The 9,872-nt window shown below is 41.7% G+C and overlaps 1 protein-coding gene across 8 annotated transcripts in view; it reads right to left on the bottom strand.

Annotated features, from left to right (window-relative positions):
* ADAMTS9 (ADAM metallopeptidase with thrombospondin type 1 motif 9) overlaps nt 1–9,872 on the bottom strand; it is a 175,486-nt gene that overhangs the window by 32,006 nt on the left and 133,608 nt on the right. The gene's annotated exons all lie outside the window — the stretch shown is intronic.

The raw sequence follows: 9,872 nt of genomic DNA on the forward strand, positions 1-9,872 counted from the left end.
CTCCTGGAGTTTTAAATGCTAACTAGAGCATAGGGGCTGGGTAATCAGAAAGCAAATCCAGCCCACACTACAGGATTTTTTTATCAGCTTTCGGTAATATCACTTTTCCCACCCACTTCGGATTTATGACTTCTCTGTCCTGGAATATGATCTAGAATGTTCTAAAAAATAGCCAGAGAGCTTAACTAACCTTATTTTAATTTCCAAAAGATTTTTTTTTTTCTCCAGTTTCATTACAGCTTTTAGGAAAAAACTATACCAAGTATAGTCATACCACCAGCCTCTTTGCAATTCAGCACACACTGTAATTAAGAAAGCAGTATCACAGCCCTGGGTTAACTTGGGTAGCTTGCCTATTGTCCCATAGCTACATGTGATCGTAAATATGGTGAAACCAACAGGGAGGAAATAACTTTTTAAAATTGAGGGCTATAAAATAAAAAATAAATAAGCTATTTTATTTAGCTAGGTTGGTTGGCTACAGGGTGATGGTCTAAAAGGGTCTTTTAATACAATGGGTAAAATTGTCTCCTTCAAAAGTGGAATCAAGTTGCTTTACACTTTTTTGGTGAGATACCCTAATCATGGAGGGAAGAAAATCATTCTTCATAGTCACCTACTCAACTTTTTAAGGTTATTGATTTTCTCCATGGATGAAAGAACTTGTTGCATCCTTATGAGGGCCAGGCTACCATTACTGGGTAGTGTGCGGACAACCAAGTCAAAGGACAAACGGGGAAACTGATGGTGCAGCATCTGAATGTGCTACACAGAGTCTTTGTGAAAAGGAATGCAAATTACAAATCAATTATTTAATATTGCTTTAAATTTTGCTTTGTTTTTTAGGCCCACACCTATGGCATATGTAAGTTCCCAGGCTAGGGGTCGAATTACAGCTGTAGCTGCTGGTCCATGCCATAGGAATAGCAACAACAGATCCGAGACACATCCGCAAACTATGCAGCAGCTTGCAGCAACACCAGATCCTTAACCCACCGAGTGAGGCCAGGGATCAAACTCGCATCCCTTGGACATTATGTCAGGTTCTTAACCTGCTGAGCCACAACAGAAAATCCATAACATTTCTTTAAATTAAAAATAGAAAAAGCCATCCTCAAATTATCAGCAGGTTCATTTTCAAAGTCAGATGTGTGGAGTTTGGACATCTTTGTCCCCCAACAGTATACTTGCTAGGGAAAAAGGCAGAAATAATACTGTGGAGACATTTCAAAAATTTAAAGTTACTCACTCATTCAACCAATACAAGCAGACCTCAGAGACTTTTAGGGTTTGGTTCCCGATTATTACAATAAAGAGAATACCACAATAAAGCAAGTCACATGAATTTCTTGGTTTTCCAGCACATGTAAAAGTTATATTGACACTATAGTCTACTAAATGTGCAATAGCATTATGTCTAAAAAAAAAAAAAAACAGTGTACCCAATTTAAAAAATACTTTGCTGCTAAAGAGAGCTAACCATCACCTCAGCCGTTAGCAAGTTCTAGTAGTAACATCAAAGATCCCGGTTCACAGGTCACTGTAACAAATACAATGGAGAAAAACTTTGAAATATTGAGAGAATTATAAAAATGTGACACAGAGATGCAAAGTGAGCAAATGTTTTTGGAAAAGTGGTGCTGATTACTTGCTTGACGCAAGGTTGCCACAAACCTTCCATTTGTAAAAAAAACCCCAAACACCCCACAGTACCTACAAAATGCACTAACATGAAGCACCATAAAATGAGGTCTGCCTATCTGCAATGGGCCAAGTTCTGTGCTGGGCATGGGGTTAGAGCCCTGACATCATCCTACTCATCTACTGTCTCTGTATGACATCCAGTGTGGCTGCTTCTTCCAGCTGGAGGTCCATGTGTCAAGACAGCTGGTTAACTGGTGACCCCTGGGGTTTAGTACTAGGGGCCACCTTGTATGGCTGTGTGAGCAGGTTTGGGTTTCCTAACAGAGAGTGTGAGAGGCATCAGGGTATCTGCAGCTGGGACAGTGAGAGAAGAGGAAGGACCAAGGGCAGGAATGATCACAACTGGAAAGGGTGCCCAGGGAGTGGGAAGAGGCGGAGCTGAGTTAACTAGGTTTAGGGGAGATGTGGGTGATAGAGGTGCTCTCAGGAGGGGTTCAGCAGGCATTGCTGGAGGTGGGTGTTGTGGGGAAATGGAGCAGGGGAAAGACTACAGCAGTCTGAGGTCCTTAGAGCCTTCAGTTTGAGATGGGGATTCCATAAGGAGGGTGGAGGCCAGGTCCCAGAAGGGCTTGGAAATTTCCTACACTGCTTAGGAGAAAATTCAAACCCTTGTCCTGGCTACAGAACATATAAAATAACCTGAGCACTCCTGTGGGTCCAGCATCAGTTCAGCCTTCTGGTCCCTTTGTGAGCTCTCTCCCAACATGCTCTGCCTTTGTCCTCAAACACACAGGGCTCTGTCCTTCCTCCTTCTACCTAGAATCACCTCCTCTTGCCCCTTACATCCAACCACCCTAGAGAAGGAAGGACTGGCCTATCATGCTCTGTCTCTATCTCAATACCTTGCTTTTTGTTCCCATCACAGCATTTCTGTCTGCTTGTTTTCCATCTGTCTCTCTCACTAGATCATCAGTCCCACTACAGCAATTTCCCATTTTCCACTGCATCCCTAATGCCTAGTGCCTGGCACTTTGCAGGTGCTCGATAAATATTTGTTGAATCAATTAATGAGGGAATGAGTAATAAAGAGTCAATATCTGGTCCTTGTTCATACATCAGAACCTGATCATTCCCTATTGAAAACTTCATAAAATCTTTGTGACCAACTGACTGAGGACCTGCAGCTCATTACTAATTTTCCTGTGCTAAGGAGATGAACTTGGGTATCATTCCCCAGCTGATCTCAATAAAAGTTTTTAAAATCCAAATATGCATTAAAATGGCCCAAATCCCTGCTCTGGGTCAAACATCCATGGGGTGGGCAGCTCTACAAAGGCCAGAAAGGTCCAAGCACAGCTTGTCCATGGCAGTGTGACAAGGAAATAAAACAGCTGTTCTTGCAGGCGAAACAGAGTTTGTTGGACTGCTCTAAAAGACACTCTAGAATGTCATGATTCTAAAGAGTTAAAAAAGAAAGGCCCAATTGGGAGACATTGTTCTATAATGTCTTGCTTTTCCCCTCCTTCCTTCCCTCTCTCCACCCAACTATTATTTTGTTCCTCCATTCCATCATAGATTTATTCATGCATCAACTGTCTTCAGTGTTGTAGATACAGTGCTAAATGCTAGGGAAAACTCTGGTGAACACACTTTCTGAGCTCAAACAGCTGATATAGCATAGACAAGGAAACAGGCAACAATAATGGGGAGTGCTAACTACTTAAGCAGAGTATTTTCAGGGTGATATGAAGGCTGAGAGGAGGGCCATTAGACTCAGTCATTTGAGGGGAGGTGTGATCAGCAAGGCCTTCTGAAAGGACGTGACATCTTGATTGAGGCCTGAAGGATGAACAAGGGTCAGTGAAGTGAGGGAAGGAGCAGGGCAGCCTTGTTGTGATGCAGAGGTACCAGGGAGGAAAGAGAGTATCCTGGGTAAAGTTTAAAAAAAAAAAACACTTGCAAGACCCAGGAGATTCACTCCTTATTAAAGCTAAGAGATACATAACTTACATACTCACAATTCAAACTTGATCAAAAGACCTCTGCAGTTCTAAGTAAATTCATATATTAGATTATAATACTATTAATAAGTTTTTATGACAGTAATTTTCAAAATAATTTCAAAGTCATATTTAAACTCAGCCTCATGAGTATAATAATTCTTTTTTTTTTTTTTTTTGTCTTTTGTCTTTTTTTTTTTGTTGTTGTTGTTGCTATTTCTTGGGCCGCTCCCGCGGCATATGGAGGTTCCCAGGCTAGGGGTTAAATCGGAGCTGTAGCCACCGGCCTACGCCAGAGCCACAGCAACGCGGGATCCGAGCCGTGTCTGCAACCTACACCACAGCTCACGGCAACGCCGGATCGTTAACCCACTGAGCAAGGGCAGGGACCGAACCCGCAACCTCATGGTTCCTAGTTGGATTCGTCAACCACTGCGCCACGACGGGAACTCCAATAATTCTTAAAGTGAGTAAAAAGTGAGCAGTGAAAAGCTAAATAACTAGCCCAAAGTTGGCGGGTGATCTTAAAAGCCCAACACTGTTACAGAGACTAAGCTGAAGTGCTGATTGTCATATGAAACCTCCATCAAGAATCACCTGTACAAAGAAAAGGAACATTTGTTGTAGGTCTAAAATATTCTAGGCACCATGCCAAATCCCTCACTTAATCCTCTCCATGACCCTTCAGCAAAGGACACCATGCAATTCCCATTTTGCAGATGAGTTAATTGGAACTGAGAGATTTGAAGTCAATTTCCCAGAGCCACATGTTCAACGGTTTTTGTTTAAAAGACAGTGATTCTAAGGCACAAACAAATGGGACATGAATGTCTGGAAAGAGCATTTTTCTCATCTCCAATTATTTTGCTCTACATCTGAAAGTCCAAGCTCTACCCTTATGTTATGGTGAAGGCACACTGGTGCCCCTTTCCCTGCACAGCCAACAGGCCTCTCAATGAATAATGATGAAGTGCTTTGTCATCATCAATACTCTCTCCCAATTACATGGCTTAAGATCTGATTGTCAACTAACTGGACCCAAAATTTCCTTTTAAGAAGGGAGTGGGAGTAGTCACCAGTAAAGGGAATTCTACTTTCAGGCCAACTGTGCAGAAAGAGGTTGGACAAGCCATTAAAAATAAAAGCGTTCAGGGAGTTCCCATTGTGGTGCAGCAGAAGCGAATCTGACTAGCATCCATGAGGACTCAGGTTTGATCCCTGGCCTCACTCAGTGGATCAAGGATCTAGTGTTGCTGTGAGCAGTGGTGTAGGTCTCAGACACGGCTTGCATCTGGTGTTGCTGTGGTTGTTGTATAGGCCGGCAGCTGCAGCTCTGATTCAACCCCTAGCCTGGGAACTTCCATATGTCACAGGTGCAGCCTTAAAATGCAATAAATAAATAAATAAATAAATAAATAAATAAATAAATAAAAGCTTTCACATTAGATGCATGTTGACATGGCAGGCAAGTAGAATATAAAGATTCAGAGCATGGGATCCAGAGGTCAGGCTGCTGGGCTTCAAATCCCAGTCTTACCACTTAGCAAATGTATGAACTTGGAAGAATTAACCTGGCTGAGCTGCAAATTTTCTCATCTTTAAGTGAGGATAAAAATTTAATTATGACATCACAGAGTTATGGAACAGGTTAAATGAGGTCTTCCATTTAAAGATACTAGACAAAGGGCTTGGTCCAGAGGTTAATAAACAATGAGATAGATTATTTTTATTACCTTCTACATCAGGGCCAGTGCACTATACAGCTCCTCACAGTGTAGCTTTGGGGAATGGTACTCCCCAAGGTTGTGCAGTGTATCTGTGCGACTGTATATAACATCCTTGATGATCATGCTCTTGTGGGTGTGCAGAACTCATTTCCTCAAGGTGGGCACCTGGACTATTTCTCATGAAGAGAAGGGTGCCATTGGCTATGTGCCTGGCATGAAATACGTCTTCCAACAAAATGGTGGGTATTAATATTGTCTGGGGGGAAGCAAAAGGGAAAAGTGCACACTCAAAAAGCAAACAGCAGATTTGAATTGGTTCCCAAAAATGGCTAAGAAGAAGAGAACTTCCTATAATGGAATGAGGTAGGGGTGGCTTCCAGCATCTGATTCAGTGGGCTCTCAGACTGTGCTCTGCCATCTCACTGCTGTATCAGGTCAAGGTGTCACCAGATAAGGGGAAGAACGTCACGACACATGCCTGCACAAAGCAAGCATCCGATAAAACAAGAGCAGAGTAAGTGGGTGCAAGGGAGGTGGGAGCCAGAACAGAGGTGAAGCCTGATTGAGGGGAGCCTGAAGGGTGCTTTACTATCAAGTACTGCTTACAAGGACATGTTGGATCAAGAAAGTAGGGGCAATGAATAATTATACCAGGACTGCCCCAGGCAGAATGAATAGGACTGCTCCAGGTAAATAGGACAACTGGTCACTCTTTTCCTGATTTGGCTAAGAAGGTAGTTGCCCTTCTGCTGGCAACATCATTCCCTTGAAGCCTTGTGGCTGTGAGGACATTCTGAGAGGAACACCAGCATGATTTTCAAATGAGGAAAAGAGGCTTTCTTTTTTCTTCTTTAGTGCTGCACTCTCAGCATATGGAAGTTTCTGGGCTATGGGTCTAATTGGAACTGCAGCTGCCGGCCTATGTCATAGCCAAAGCAACACTGGAGCTGAGCTGCATCTTTGACCTACACTGTACCTCATGGCAACGCCAGACCCTTAATCCACTGAGTGAGGCCAGGGATCAAACCCACATCCTCATAGGTACTAGTAAGGTTCTTAACCTGTTGAGCCACAACAGGAACTTCAGGAAAATACACTTTGGATGAACCTTCTCCCTTTCCCATCCAGTTGCCCTGAGCCTCCCTTTGGCCAATTCATTGTCACTTGGGAGTCTCTCACAGTGCTCCCACCTCCCTCATCACCCAGGTCCACCAGCTTCAAACTCTCCACTTGGGGTCAGGCAGATGAGAAAGCACGTTGGTAGGAGGGTAACTACCAGAAAATGCTTTTCTTGTTGCTTAAAGACTGTTTTCTCTTTGGGAGGATAGTTGACCTCTGGTCAACTTCTAAATTTAGTCACAGACCAGGCTATTTTAGGATGTCTTCTGTTCATATACGGAGCCTGAGAGCAATATTAGAAGAAGGATTCATAAAGTTCCACCTGCAGGACCCATGCAAACATGATAGTTTCTAGGCCCATTTTGGATGATCAGAGGAGAGGTTTTCCTTAGCACACATTTGGCAAGGTTTCTAGTCCTTGGAATTCATAAGGAATTTTCAATGGAGATTACATTTTCCAAACTGGCTCTAGCATTTTCAAAAGTTGGCTAAAGCATGAGCTGTCAGTTTAGAGTCATTTCTGAACACTCTCTTACTTTGCGTCCCTTGGAGCAGTCACATGGGCTGAGTTTGGCAGAACTTGAAGAGAGAGAGTAGGTAGTAGGTCTGAGGCAAGAATTACAAAGACAATCAAGAGGTAACACACAGGCAGGCAGAGATGAAGAAACCTCTTCTTCCTTCTCTATCTGATGCTGTCAATCCCCAAACCACTGTCTTATTTCTAATTTTCTCAGGACAACTTTGCATAGTTATCATTATTTCAATTTTACAGATGGCAAATACAAAGCACAGAAAATTAAGCTTCCTTGTTCTAAGTCACACAGCTGCTGACTTAGAACAGAGCTGGGAGTCTGCATCCCCACAAGGGTTAAGAGTGCATTGTAAATAAATAAATGTTGGTTGTGAAAAAAAACTGCAGTTGTAAGAAAACAAATTCCATTTAAAACTGCATCAAAAAGAATAAAATACCTAGGAATAAATTTAACTAAGGAGGCAAAAGATCTGTATGTTAAAAACTGTAAGATGTTGATCAAAGAAATTGAAAACAGAAATAAATGGAAAGATACTCCATGCCCATAAACTAGAAAATTTAACATTGTTAAAAGTGTCCATACTACCCACAGCACCACATGCAAAAGTGAAACCGGACCCCTATCTTACACCATACCCCAAATTAACTCAAAATAGATTAAGAACTTGAATGTAAGACCTGAAACCATAAAACTCCCAAACTCCTTGACATCGTTTTTGGCAATGATTTTTTTGTTTTGAATTTAATACCAAAAGCAAAGGCAACAAAAGCAAAAATAAACTCAAAAGTAAACATTTTGAGCAAACTCAAAATGGGCAAAGGACTTGAATAGCCGTTTCTCAAAAGAAGACAGACAAATGGCCCACAGATATATGGAAAGGTGCTCAATATCACTAATCATCAGGTAAATGCATGTCAAAACCACAATGAGATGTCAACTCATACCTGTTGAAATGGCTATCATCAAAAAGACAAGAAATGGCAAATATTGGTAAGGATGTGGAGAAAAAAGAACCCTCCATACACTGGGGGTAGGTATGTAAATTGCAGTAGCCACAATGGAAAACAGTACAGAGAGGGTCCTCAAAAAGTACTACACGATCCAGAAATTCCACTTCTGGGTATTTATCTGAAGGAAACAGAATCACTAGCTCAGAAAGATATATATGCAGCATTATTTACAACAGCCAAGATATGGAAACATCCTAAGTGTCCAACGATGGATGAATAGATAAAGGAAATGTAATAGAAAGAAAAAAAAATGAATATAATTCAGCCATAAAAAGAAGGAAATCCTGCCATCTGCCACAATGTGGGACTTTTATGCTAAGTGACATAAACAGACAAAACAATATAGTTTCATTTATATGTGGAATCGGAAAAAAAATGAACTTAAAGAGGACAAATTCATGGCTGCCAGAAGTGAGGGCAGGGTGGGGAGCAGGTGAACGGTAAAAGTGGTCAAAAGATACAGAGTTCCAATAGTAAGATACATAAGTCCTAAAGATGTAATGTATAGCATGGTGACTACAGTTAACAATACTGTACATTAAACGTGAAAGTTGCTAAGAGAGTAGATTTTAAATATTCTCATCACAAGGAAAAGAACTGCAACTCTGTGAGGTGATCAGAGTTAAGTGTAACATAGTTATTGTTAATAACAAACACACTTATTGTAGTTATCATTTTGCAATATATACATATCTCAAATCACCATGTTTTCACTTAAAATGAATACATTCCATGTCAAGTATATCTTTAAGAAATGTGGGGAAAGTGGCATCGCCATTAGCATTTGCGTTAAAAAAAAAAGAGAGACAAAAGAATGCAGTTGTAGCATCTTATGGTTTAAGAGAATTAAAGAGAATTGCTTCTTCTGTTTGCTAAGTGTCTGACACTTGGACAAATGAGGTTGGGTCTCCAAACCTCCGTTTCCTGTGATAAAATGGGATGATAATAATAATACCCACTTTGTGCAGTGGTCAAAAAGATTAAGTGAGATGATGAACATAAAGCACTGAGCACAGTGCCAGCACTGTTTCACCTCGTTCTGAAAACCATTCCTGATGTGAAATTCTTATCTTACCCTTTGTATTGCTGAACATTTTACAGCTTGTACTTTTTGTTTCATTCCAATGTCAGTGGACAGGTTTTCTTTTTAATATCCTTTACTGCCCCCCATTTTCGCTCACTGAATCTTCTGTACTGGAAATAGAGGTGACCTTCTACTTGTGTTCCAGACTTGCTAGCCAGGCCATTCCCTAGAGACACTTAGTGTTTTCTTTAACTAGACATTAACTTGGAGTGGGAAAAAAACAAAGTGGCTATTTCTGCATCAACGGAGCAGTTCTTCAGATGCCCTCGGTTTTTTAAATGTTGGAAATCCTTCACTAATTAATCAGGATTTCGAATGCATGCCTATCTTCTAGCTGACAGCCAAAGTCACAGAAGGAGGACAAAAATTCAAGACAGGTCCTCCCTAGAGTTGGCCTCTGGGCTGTTTGAACTCATACAGAAAGACCAAGTCCGAAGCCACAGATTTAAAATATTTTTTCCATCTCCGCCTCCTTCTGTGAAAGTTATCGTGAGTGTATTTGGCCCAAGGCCTGTTAAACTTTTTCTGGAGGCAGGCAGATTTTGACAGTCAAGAGCACAGACGTAGGAACAGCAGAAAAAGGAGGAGCTCTCCCAACCCCTGTTGGACAGAGTGAACTCTGCTGGCTGTCTGACAGCAAACCTTTTGGGAAACAGCCAGCCTTGCACCGTGCTGGAGGGCTTCACAGGGGAACGGATGTGATGAGAGCAAGGGGGTTGAGCGAAAGGGCTGGCAGGTGCCCACTTCCTGGCTCT

The sequence above is a fragment of the Sus scrofa genome, chromosome 13 (assembly GCF_000003025.6).
Source record: "Sus scrofa isolate TJ Tabasco breed Duroc chromosome 13, Sscrofa11.1, whole genome shotgun sequence".
Lineage (NCBI taxonomy): Eukaryota > Metazoa > Chordata > Mammalia > Artiodactyla > Suidae > Sus > Sus scrofa.